Below are 13454 nucleotides of genomic sequence, written 5' to 3' on the forward strand. Positions count from 1 at the left end.
GAAGTTTTACTTCTTCTTTTGCAATGTATATGTCTTTTCTCCTTCCTTACTTCCCTCCCTTCCCTTCCCTCCCCTCCCCTCCCCTCCCCTTCCCTCCTTTTTAACTACTCTGGCTAAAACTTCCAGTACAATGTTGAATAACAATGCTGACAGTGGATATCTTGTCTTGTCCAGATCTTAGGGAGAAATCCTTTAGTCTTTCACCAGTGTGTGATGTTAGCTGTAGATTTTCATATATGCCCTTTATCATGTTGAGGAGGTTTCTTCTGATTCCTATTTTTTCTGCATTTTTCTTTTTTATTTAAAGAATGTTGGATTTTGTCAAATGCATTTTCTATATCGGTTGAGATGATAACATGTTTATTCCTTTTGGTTTGTTATATTATTTCATATGTTTATTTCCTTTGGTTTGTTATTGTGGCGTATTATATTAACTGACTCCTTGTATTGAACCATCCTTGCATACCTGGGATATAACGTAGTTGATCATGATGTATAATCTTTTTAATGGGTTGTTGGATTTGATTTGCAAGTATTTTGTTAAGGATTTTTATATCTATAATATATGAGAAATTGGTCTGTACTTTTCTTGTATCTTTACCTATCTTTGATATTAAGTTGATGCTGGTATTTTAGAATGAGTTAGATATTATTCCCTCCTCTCCAATATTTTTGGAGTTTTTGAGAAGAATTGCTTTAATTCTTCTTGGAATGTTTGGAAGAATTCACCTGTGAAGCCAGTTGGTCCTGAATTTTCTTTGGTGGGAGGTTTTTGATGACAGAGAAGTCTCTTTACTTGTTATTGGTCTGTTAAGATCCTTATGCCTTTTGGAGTTAGTGTTGATTCTTTGAATGTTCCTAGGAATATGTCCATTTCATCTAGTTTGTCTATTTGTTGGCATGCATTTATTCACAGTACCTTCTTATGGTCCTTTTTATCTTTGTTAAGTCAGTGTTAATAACCTCCCTCTCATTTCTAATTTTATTTATTTGTGTTTTCTCTCTTTTTTTTTTGTAGTCCATCCAAATGTTTGACAATTTTATTGACCTTTTCAAAGAACTAATTTTAATTTTATTAATACTCATTTATTTACTCTCTACTTTACTTTTTTTCAGCTGTAATCTTTATTTTTTCCTTCTTCTTGTTTTAGGTTTAATTTGTTCATTTTCTAGTTTCTCCAGGTTTGCAGATAGGTTTTAATTCTAATTCTTTCTTCATTTTTAATGTAATTATTTAGTGCCATAAAATCTCCCCTCAGCTCTGCCTTTGCTGCATCCCATAAGTCTTGATATATTGTGTTCTTATTTTCATTCATCTCAAGATATTTACCTCTTTTTCTTATCAGTTCTTCTTTGTCCCAATGATGGTTTAAGAGTATGTTATTTAACTTCCATATATTTGTGGATTTTCAATTCTCTGTCTGTTATTGAATTTTAACTTCATTCCATTATGGTCAGAGAAGGTGCTTTATATCATTTTAGTCTTTTAAAATTTACTAAGACTTATTTTGTGACCCAACATGTGTTCTATCTTTGAGAATGATCCCTGTGCACTAGAGAACAATGTATATCCTGCTGGTTTGGGGTGTAATGTTCTGTATATGTCTCTTAGGATTAGTTCATTTATCATACTACTCCAGTTCTCTTTTTCCTTTCTGGTCCTCTGTCTAGATGTTATAGCCATTGACAAGAGTTGTATATTGAAGTCTCCAACTTCAGTTTATTCATTGTGTTTGCCTCTCGTGCTTGCACAATGGTTAGATGCATAAATATTTAAGATTGTTATTCATTGGGGGAGGATTGTCCCTTTTATTAATATATAGTGTTCTTCTTTGTCTCTTATAACAGCTTTTGACTTGAAGTGTATTTTACTTGATACCAGTGTAACTATCTGAGTTCATTTTTTTTGTTACAATTTGCATGGGATATCTTTCACCATCCTTTCACTTTCAATGTCTTTGTGTCCATATGAGTCTCTTGCAAACAAAATATATCTGAACCAGGCTTTTCTGTCCATTCTGCCAACCTATGTCTTGATTGATAAGTTTAATGCATTAACTTTCAGTGTTATTACTATAAATGCAGTGCTTATTTCAGCTTATTTTGGTTTTTACACATCACATTTTTTCTTTGTTTCTTTTTTCCTTTATAACAAACCCCTTTGCTGTATAGCTTGTATGCAGCTTACTAACCCCTTTCTCACTTCTGTTTCTCTATATTTGGGCTGGGAGCCTTAAAGAATTTAATGAGATTTTCTAATACTTCTACAAAATCTTAAAAGATCTCCTTTATGATCTTTTTGCAACTCAAACACAATAAATGTAGAACATGATATCTTTTTTTGGGAGAGGGGAGGAGTCATACATACACATGCACATCCATATATATACACACCCACAAATACACACATTTGATTCTTTAAAATTTTTAAATATAATTTATAAAATATAAACATAAAATTTAAAAAAATAAAATATAATATAAAACTTCTCTTTCTTAGTCTGTTTTGTTCTTCAAGGTAAGATCCCAATCGGATATTTCTGCCCCACCAGCAAAGACTTGCTGTGGACCACTTTGAGTATCACACAATTCCTTCCCCGTTCACTGTGCTTCCATCTCTCACTTCCACCACAGTAAGCACTTCAGAATTTGGGGAGGAGGCTGCATTATTGAATAGTTCAAGTTTATATTCAAGATAATCAACCACAAACCTTAAAAATTTTAACTCTTATTCATATCCATTCCTTACAGTGTACTTTATGGCAAGTCTTTTTTTTTTTATTACAATAGTTTTTAGAATTGAAAATTTACTGAATAATGGGGAAAAAGTATAATCTGCTTTTATAATTTTATCTATTTTTTTCTAATGTCTACATTTGTTTTCTAATATACATATTAGCACAGGAGTACATACATATGATCTATATACCTCCACTGGGGTTGGGTAAATGATTTTTTATTTAATTGGTAGGATGCACAATCAAATATTTTGGAGGCCAGTAATTAAAGAGGGCTGAACTAAGACTGGTTCCTAATCTTGGCAAATTTGGGAATGAAACTTTCTTTCTTTTCATTCTACTGAAGACATTTGAGTAAAGAATCCAGTCTGCTGAACTGCTTTTACTTCAGTTGAAATCAAGTACTGGCAATTGCTTTTTGCTCCAGTTAATAGCTGTAGGTTAGGTCCTTAAAGGGCTGGCTTCCAAACATCTTGTTAACCTACAAAGGCAGTATAATGGTGACTATTCTACTTGGTATAACATTATATCATTTGGTAAATTGAGGCTATCCAACCAGTGAAAACTGATTAAAATATTCTCTCTGAGCCCCAGGAAGCAATTAAATAGTAGCTAAGTATAGCTTACAAGTTTGAAAAGAGTTATAACAGATAAATGAAATCAGTTTTTAAGATTTTATAAGGTTTGGAATTCAAAACTCCAACAATAATGACAATTATATTTGTTTAAAGTAATACACCTTTATAGTCCAAATAGTCTTTAAATTGTACATTTTAGGTTTTACCAACTTTATAAAAATATTTCTGGGACAGCTGCATCCATAGATTCAATTACATGATTATATCTTTGCCCATTCTTCTTTCTCTATTATTTTCTGAGTAACTTCTTTAAGATATGGTTTAAGATGGAATTTAGTCTTCTTATATCTTATCCACTGCTCTTTAGGCAAGACCTCCTATCTCTTGGTCAGGTCCGATGCTCTCGTAATGTGAAAAATTTTGTCATAAAAGTTCTCAGGAAGCCATCTTAAGGCTTCCTTTACATCCTCACTCTTAGCAAATGTATTCTCTTACATTAACCCCAGTTTACTGAACCCTGCAGAATTGTAATGCCAATCTTGAATACCATCCAGCCACCAGCCTGATGCTGCAACAGCAGTATGGTTTGCCATTTTAATACCAGAGCCTGTTTCTCTATATTTTAGAAATACTTTCTTTGTGGTTACCTTGGGGTTAATATTTACACAGCTGTGCTGGTTTGAATTTGGTAGATACCGCAGAAAGCAATCCATTCTTGTTGGGGCAGACTTATTGTAGGTGGGAACTTTTGTTTAGGCTGTTTCTATGGAGATATGACCCAGGCCATTCAAAGCGGGTCTTAATCGCCTTGCTGCAGTCCTTTAAGAGAGAGACATTTTGGAGAGTGCTCAGAGCAGAGAAAGTTAAGAGACAGAAATGCCCTTGAATAAACAAGCCAGGATGCACAGATGTCAGAAGAGAAGGACCAGCAGGCATTCCCGTGTCTTCCTATGTAAAAGAGGAACCCTGGATGCCATAGCCTTTCCTCTGAGATGGTTATCTTCTTCTTACTGGCTTAATCTGGACATTTTCATGGTCTTAGAAGTGTAAACTTGTAACCAAATAAAACTTCATTGAAAAAGCCAACCCATTTCTGCTGTATTGCATTCTGGCAGCTTTAGCAAACTGAGCTATAATAACCTTTATCTATACTTACTAGTTTGAAAAGATGCAATTTAGCTTCAATACACACACGTTCTCTGCTCCCACATTCCTCTTTATGTTTTTGATTTGTTTCCCCAACATTTCTTCTTTCTATTTTGCATGTCTATTATCTGCAAATACGCCTTTTTCTTTTTCAATTATATTCTGAGTCTTAGGGGAATTAAAGAGTATAGTATATAGTGTATACAGTACTGTCAGTTTGCACTTACCCTTTTTAATCCCCTTACTGAAGTTCTTCATTTCTTTGCACTATTCTAAACCATTCTCTCAACCTGCAGGATTCCCTTTAGTAACTCTTGTAGGGCAGACATTTTGTTAACAAACTCTCTCTGTTTCTGTTTGTGAATATTTTAAACTCTTCCTCATTTTTGAAGGACAGTTTTTTTGGATAAGTAATTCGGGGCTGGAAGTTTTACTCTTTCAGTGCCTTAAATATACAATTTAATTGCCATCTTGCCTCCATGGCTTTTGATGAGAAATCAGAACTTAGTATTATTGAAGATCCCTTATATGTGATGAATCACTTTTCTCTAGTTCCTTTCAGAATTCTCTCCTTATATTTGACATTTAATATTCTGATTAGTATGTGCCTCAGGTTGATCTATTAGGATTTATTCTGGATGTAGTATGTGGTGCTTCTTGGAAATATATATTTATGACTTTCATAGGAGTTGGGGAATTTTCAGCCATTATTTCCTCAAATATTCTCTTTCTGCCCTTTTTCCCTTCTCTTCTCCTTCAGGGAAACACCATGAGCTGTATGTTTGTGCTCTTAATGCTGTTACTCAAATCCCTGAGACACTGCTCATTTCTTTCTCTTCTTTTCTTTCTATATGTTCCTCCAACTGGTTTTGATTGTCCTGTCTTCTAGATCTCTAATTCTTCCTTCCACCTGTGCAAATCCAGTGTTGTATGCCTCTAATGCATTTTAAATCTCCATTATTGTGACTTTTATCCTCATAATTTCTGTTATGTTTCTTTTTAAACTTTCAAATTATTCTTTATGTTCACATATATTGTTTTCTTAAAATCCTTTAACTTTATATGCATATTTTCTTGACTCTTCTTCAGTTTATTTAGGATACATAGTTCAACCTCTTTGATTAATTCTTCCAAATTCTGTGCTCCCTTGATTGAGTCATACCTTCTTGCTTCATAGTATAGCTTACAATCCTTTTCTGAATCCTATATATCTTATTACCTTCATGTGTTAACTCTGAAGGTTAGTTTTTTTCGCTCATACCTAGACTTTGTGTAAAGGCCCTTTTACACTTAGTCCAACTTATTCTGGACTTTCAGAGTAACTGCTGTTTAACTCTTCAGATTATCAGTTCTACCTCATCTGATTCTTTCCCTGGATGTGTGTTACAATTTTTAAGATTGCACTTTTTGTGCAATTGTTTCACATCCAGGATCAAGCTTCTTTTCCTCTGTTCCTTCTCCAGGAATATTGGCCTGCTCTGTTCTGTTTTTCTATCTTATGAAGCCTCTGGTTTCTTTTCTGTTACAGTATCCTGCCTCAGTGACCCAGACGGGGTCAGTCCAGAAAGGTGGATCAAGCCAGAAAAGTCTGTTTTGCATTTAGGTGATCCAGCCAACAGAAACTGGATGCAGTGTGTGGACCTCTCATTAATGGTTCTGCCACAGATTCTCTCTCTCTATTTTCCCCTTAGGGGAACTTTTGTGTGCAGAACTCCTTAGCTATTTGTGTTCTGCCTCGGGTCTCTGTGAACTTGGGTTCCTGTGCCTGGAAGTTGATACCGTTCTAACTCACTGCTGTGAGTGCTTGCAGTCTACATCCACAACAAGACAGATACATGCCACACTGCTTCTGTTGAGATCCCCAAGCTACATGGGACCACGTGAGAGCAAGGGGTCCACACTGGCATGTGTGGAAAGAAAATTTCCCACATGATCTTGGAGAATACTTTTCTTTATCTTTGATTCAGCATTAGTGGGGTACTTATCAAGTTTCTGTTGTACTTCACAGTGAAAAGCAATGGATTTGTCCTTTTATTAGTTGATTCTGAGGGGAGACTTTTACAGGGAAGGTCTTACATCACCGTGTCGATGGTTTCACTTTGTGTAAGGAGATTTTGATTCAGATTGCACTGAATTTGTAGATCAATTTAGAGAGAAACATCATCTTAATGACATTGAGATTTCCAATTCATTAATGTGAGTAAATGACATTTACTTAGCTCTTCCTAAATTTTTCTAAGACATGTTTATAAAACATGTTTTGTAGGTATAGGTCTTTCAAGTATTTTTTAAACATTATTTCTAAATATTTTCTTCTTTTTGATGCTAATATGAATGGATTTTTAAATTTTATTTTTGGAATGTTTAGTGTTGGTATAAGGAAATACACTTGATTTTTGTCTACACTCTTTGATCTTTCTACCTTGTGAAATTTTCTAATTACAGTAATTTATTGTTCTTGTTTGTTTGTCTTGTTTTTTGTGTTATTATATTTCTTTCAGAAACAAGCTTTGAAATATTTTCTATCTGCAAATAAAGAGAGTTTTATTTCTTTTCTATCTGTATGCATTCATATTCTTATTGCACTAAATAGACCATTCAGTACTATGTTGAACAATAATGGGTAAAAAGAATATCCTTGACTTTTTCCCAACCTTAGGGGGAAAGCAGAAAGTCTTTTACCATTAAAGTATGATGTTAGCTTTAGTTTTTCATAGAGTCCTTACAAAGCTTGAGAAAGTTTAATTCTATTCCTCCTTTTCTGAAGGTTTTTAACAGGAATGATGTTGGGTTTTGTCATAAGTTTTGCCTGCATATATTGAGATAAGCATGTGTCGAGGTTGTTGTTTTGGATTTTGCTTGTCTTGTTGCTATTTTTTGTCTCTTGTTTACTAATATGGCATCATGTTAATTTGTGTTTTTAAATTCAGAATGTTTTTGAATCTTGTATTAGCATTAATTTCAGTTATGAAAAGAATGCAGTAAATAGAATCTATATTGATCAGTATGAGGCATGCACTGGTACCTGTAACTGCTGTTAGAAAATTTCACAAGGTAGAAAGATCAAAGAATGTAGACAAAAATCAAGTATATTCCTTATACCGACACTGAACATTCCAAAACTAAAATTTAAAAATCCATTCATATGAGCATCAAAAAGAAGAAAAAAATTATTTTAGGAATAATGTTTAAAAAATACTTGAAAGACCTATACATACAAAACACGTTTTATAAACATGGCTAGAAAAATTCAGAAAGAGCTAAGTAAATGGAGACATTTACTCACATTAATGAATTGGAAAACTCAATCAAAGACTGATCTAAGTCTTTGTACCTATTTTAGGCACACCCTTGAATTTATTTATACCTTGAAATACAGAATAAGTTAACTTCTTCCTTGTGGCAATCTATTAATGAAGAGCTGTGTTTACTGGCTAGATTCCATTATAACCAAAGGTCTCTAGACTCTCAGGCTTCCTCTACTGCCTCCAGAGACCATAAATTATTTAGGTTGTTAAGTAAATTTTTGCATGCGATTGAGGTGGCTTTTATCCCTTAAGTAGATGATATAATTCATCAGCCAAAAAAATTGAGCTTTCTTTGTTTTTGTGGAAAGATTACTATTAATTTAATTTTAATACCTGAGTCAGTTTTGTGCTCTGAATCACTTTTGGTAATTTCTGTCTTTCTATGAATTCATACATTTTATCTAAGTTTCCTAATATGTTAGCATAATGTTATTCATAACATTTCTTTACAGCCCTTTTAATAACTGTCATTTCTGTAGTGATATTCCTCTTTCAATCCCTATAATTTAATTTTAATGGCCAAACCAACTGGATATATGTCTCCTACTTTGATATCAGAAAATTCAGTATCAGTGCATTATAGGAAAATAAGCTTCTGCTAATATCATAGTCAAAGTATTCAAGGATTAAAATTTTAATCCACTTTTCCAAACTGCTAAGGGAATAAGTTACTCATTTGTATATCCCCAAGCTTATATTGCACTGAAAAACATTTAGTTGAATGATAAGGAAGAAAGAAAACACGACTCCATCTGTAACAATAACTACAGAGGGATTTTCACAATATTTTAAAAGCTATCACGACTTTTGACAACGCTCACGTTCCCCTCTTCAGCGTCTTCCTCCTATCTCATATGGCATAGTTAGCATACAGGATATGAAATATATATATATGACATAATGGAATGCTACTCAAACTGCTCATACTTCAGAATACAGGGATCCAGACAGATTGTGAGTCAACACTTGCTTAGTACTTACAGGTGATTCTGACACAGCTGGTCTTGAACACACTTATGAAACACTGTTCTAGAAACCATATAGCCCTTATGTGTATGCAAATCACCTCAATAAGAATATCCTGAATAAAGACTATTTAAACATTCTATGCACAATCAAATGAATGCTTGTTAAATGCTATTTGACCTAACATCACATTTTGGTTTTATTTACCAAATGTATTTTGTTTATTTTCACATACTTCATGCAGATTGCTGTTGTGTAAGATGATTTAATTATTGAAAATAATGTTGACATTTCATGGAAAAGTAGATATTTGCAAAGTATTCAGAGCTTTAAAAGACTAGCAGAGTAGCATAAATTTAAGCATGCTTAGCTTTAATTTGTACTTCTTTTTAAGGTGCAGACATTATACTCTATTTTACACTCCTCATACCTTCAATGCAGACTTTATTGAATTCTGACCTTGGACCACTTTATTTCATAAATATGTGCTTGAATCTTAAATTGTCATTGCTGTCAACTGATTAAAAAGCATGCCTCCTGTTCTTGCCTATTTCAGTTTGATTGGATAATATAAATTCCCCATCACATTTCTCAATATAGTATAAAATTTAAAATGTTATGATTTATACTCATAGTGTGATTTATATAAAAGTAATGGTATTTCAAAATTATGAAATTTATGCCATATCACTTTTTCATTTTTTTCTTTTTTTAAAAGCTGCCAAACAACTAATTGATAAATATGATAGGCAGAATAATAAGCTTTCTCCTCAAGGATTTACAAGCCGTAATCCTCAGAACCTATAAAGTATTATTTTACATGATAAAAGGGACTTTGCAGAGATAATTAATTTAAGGACTGTGGGATAAAGGGATTGCCCTGAATTATCTGGATGGGCTCAGTATAATCACAGGGGTCCTTAAAAGTAGAAGAATTTGAGATGTGACTTGTATTAAGTGGCTAAGTTTCTGGCAATGTGTTACACTAGCAGTAAGAGAACTAATGCAATAGCAATCCTGGACCACCAATGCCCTATAGACCAAACTTCGTCAAACATTAGGAAGAGTATAAATTTTGACACCAATCCGAACCATGAGAAACAGAGATTTTTAAGCAGAGTCAAATGAAAGAGAAGTTGCACAATTATGAAAATATTTAATTAGCTCATTTGAACCATTCAGGTTTATAAATTCATTATGCTCATTTTTGCTAATTATTTTTACTTACTGCAATTCAAGCAAACATAAGAGCTACCTAAAATTACGTTTTGACAAACTTATTATACTGATTCTTAAAAATGAGTTTTACTGGTGATGTGTTCTAGTTAGGAGATGAAAGCTTTATTTAACTTCAGATAAATCCAAACAAAGTCCACAATTGATTGCAATGTTTATACTGTGCTTTGAAAGCATTATGAAAACTGAGAATGTTTTTTATTATCCAAAATCCTTTTGCTATCTATTTATTAATTCAGTACTTTCCATGATCAAGGCACTAGGCAAGTACTCTTCATGTTTTTACTAATCTTCACAAATGCCCTATGATATAAATTGTATTATTTCAAATTTAAGTATGAAGACTCTGAGGTAGAATACTTGCGTCTTTCCCAAATTCACCTTTAGTAAGTAAGCCTCAAAGTTGTGATTTAAATCCTACTGGGTCCTACAACTATGCCCTGAATCAACATTCTAAGTTGAAATTCCAAACCCATTTTGAATCCCTTTATTTATCCTTTCCTTCCTCCATGTTCACACTCCCCTTTGCACCCTTTTATATACCCAGATGTGTTCGAAATTACTTAGCTTTCACTGAATGGATAGAGTTAGTCACATTCTATATTAATTCTTAGTATATAAGTCAAAATTAAATTCTAATTTTCTGAATAAATATGTTTCTACAAAGGTGATAATATTATAGTGTTGGCCATGGAAAAGACAGTAGTTTACAAAGCATAGAAAATGTGTAATCACAATGAAGGGTGAAATTACTTTATAGTGAATCATAGCTTTGCACCTTGTAATACTCTTTTAATGGAAAGACATTCTGAACAATCACATGAGTGTTTTCTTATTTAATGAAGAATACATCACATTATTGGCATCACATTATTTAAAGCTGAGGTTTCCCATAACCTCCACAAGGTGGCAGCAGAATCCCACTAGCTGAATCTACGTTTGCACTTAAAGCAAAGCTATTACTAGCATGGTCAAAACACCAACAACACAGAACTAGAACACAGAAATATTTGGGGGATGTATTAAATATCTTTTCTTCCAATAAGTTCTAAATTACAGCAGAATTTAAATTCATTTATGATAGGACATTCTATGTGTGGGAAATTGAATTTTAATTTATTAAAATTAAAGGTTATGTTGAGTTACCCTTCCAATTAAAACACTTCAGAGAATTATTGTCAGAGCCTTAATAAAACCATGAGAGAATAATAATGTTTGCTCTATGTACTAATAAAATAAAACAACGTTAAAATTTTGTTTGTCTTAATTAGTGACATATGTATTATTTATTGCACGTAATCCTAAACCTATTTAGTGAATTAAAGGAAATAAATAAAGCATTAGTCCTCTTTCTAAAATGCCTAATTAGGTTTCTATTAGCCAAACTAGCTTTTCCCCCCTCTGTTCCCTAAATCAATGTCATCGCTGTCCACCGACTTTATCAATCCGGCAAAATTGATGTTTTTTAAGCAGTCCAGCTTCTTTTACCTTATTCCACCATCAAATCTTGTACTACCTTACTAATCTTACCACTTAAATATTTATGCGATCTGCCCAATCCTTTAAATTCCCTGACACTTCACCAGCTTGACTTGCCATATCACCTGGAGAATCTCACAGTGGACTCATCAAACATCTACCAGCTAAGTAGGTCCTTGTTTCCATCACCAGCAGGAGGAGGAATTTCTGAAAACATGAATTCATGACATTTTCACTTTTAAGTCCATTTGAAGATTGCTCATTGCTACTAGGGTATATTTAACATCACTTTTCTCTATAGGTTAAGAATACTTACGAGGTTCTTGAGATAAAGTGTTGAATACAAGAAAAAATGCCAACAAATATGAAATGTAAACGTTTCAGGAAAGTTATAAATTAGACATAAAATTAATATCATGATTTGACAATGTTGGAGCAGTTCAGGATGTTATGGGAACATCAAATAGGAGGTAATTAGAAAAGATTTCTCTGAGAAATGACATTTATGCTGAGTTTTCCTAGAAGGGGCAGGATAAGGTCGAAGCGAGAGAGTAAACGCATGGAAAAGTGGAAAAGCTGGAGATGATGGCTGCCTGAGCATTCGGTGTCCTATGCAGCCCATGTGCCATGCTGAGCCCGTGTGTTTATTTAAGTATTTTAGCCAACAAAGAATTGATGCATGGGAAGTTCTCTGATCTGTCTTGTGTTTTTGAAACTCAAATTGCATGAAGAATGAACTGTGATTAAGAGCTGAGCAAAAGAAGAAACAATGATGGGTGTAAGGAGATGGCCTGAAAGTTGGAAAAGTAGTTTCTAAGGCCTGTCTTGGATCAGTTGAAACAGTGCTCAAAAGTAGAAAAGGTCTAAAAATGATAAACCATTCTAAGAAGAATGAGTCTTAATGCAATGTGTTATAAGTGTGTAACCTGTGTAACTTGAAGAATTAATGACATTTACTAAACTAGGAAATACAGGATATATGTGTGTTTGCTCCCATGTGTGTGTAGGTGTGTGGGGGGAGGTGGGGGAGGGAGGATTGAGTACTAAGTTCTGTTTGTGATATTGTGCGGTTGAATGCTATGTGTGACTACCAGATAGTGATCACAAACACTTTGCAAAAAGGGCTTGAAACTTGAGAGAGAGAGAAATAGGACAGCGACTGAGGTTGGTAGAGCTTATACGTAAGTGAGGCAGTGAGGGGTAAGCTTTATGTTAGTGAAGACAGTACGTTTAAAGTTCACTCTTCCAGAAATTTGGCTGTGAAAAGACAGAAAGTAAAAGACAGCAGTTAGTGAGGAAGAGGGCTGCGTTTGGTTTCATATTCTAAGATGTGAGAAGAGTAAATTGTAGATGTTAATGTAAAGGAGCAATTGAAGTATGGACAGCTGAAGAATTGCTCAGAGTGAGTGTGTGATTGACAGAACAGTCCCACAGCGCGGAGGGCAGCGAGCGGACCTGGTACACGGGGTCAGTGCAAGACCATAGTTTCTTCTCCATGGATCCGAGGAAAGGTTGGGTGAAGGTGTGAATGCTTTCCTAGGTGAAGGATAGATTCACTTTTTTCCCCACTCCCTCTTTTAAATGGAAAATCATACCATCAATGGAGAATAATGGGAACATTTGAGTTTGAGCAACTTCAGGGAGCAACTGAATGTTTATGATATCTACCTTGGAGAAAAGGAAGTGACTAGAAGAGTGACGAAGGAATGAACACATCGAGACCCAAACAATATTAGAACGTGAGATTATATAATATTCATAAAATGTGGCATTTAATGCCATGAGAGACCTTGATGCTGTGAGGACAAAGTGGAATACCGAGGTTAACTCTTTCAGAGCTGGTGCACTTAGGGTGATTGTCATCATTTAAGAGTATTGAGAAGTTTACCAACAATATAGTTCTGACTACCAATTTACAAAATACACCAAAAAGAAACAAAAGAGCAACAAAAATCAGGGATAGTGAACAGGATGATCTTCAAGAAAATCCGATTTTGAAGGAT

The 13454-nt window shown here is 34.0% G+C and overlaps 1 long non-coding RNA gene and 1 pseudogene across 7 annotated transcripts in view; one reads left to right on the forward strand and one right to left on the reverse strand.

The window, feature by feature from the left end:
* LOC143679448 (uncharacterized) overlaps positions 1-13454 on the forward strand; it is a 206903-nt gene that overhangs the window by 36845 nt on the left and 156604 nt on the right. The window lies entirely within an intron of this gene.
* Positions 3577-3909, reverse strand: LOC143679592 (cytochrome b-c1 complex subunit 7 pseudogene; annotated as a pseudogene).

This window comes from Tamandua tetradactyla, chromosome 4 (assembly GCF_023851605.1).
Source record: "Tamandua tetradactyla isolate mTamTet1 chromosome 4, mTamTet1.pri, whole genome shotgun sequence".
In the NCBI taxonomy this organism is placed as follows: Eukaryota; Metazoa; Chordata; class Mammalia; order Pilosa; family Myrmecophagidae; genus Tamandua; species Tamandua tetradactyla.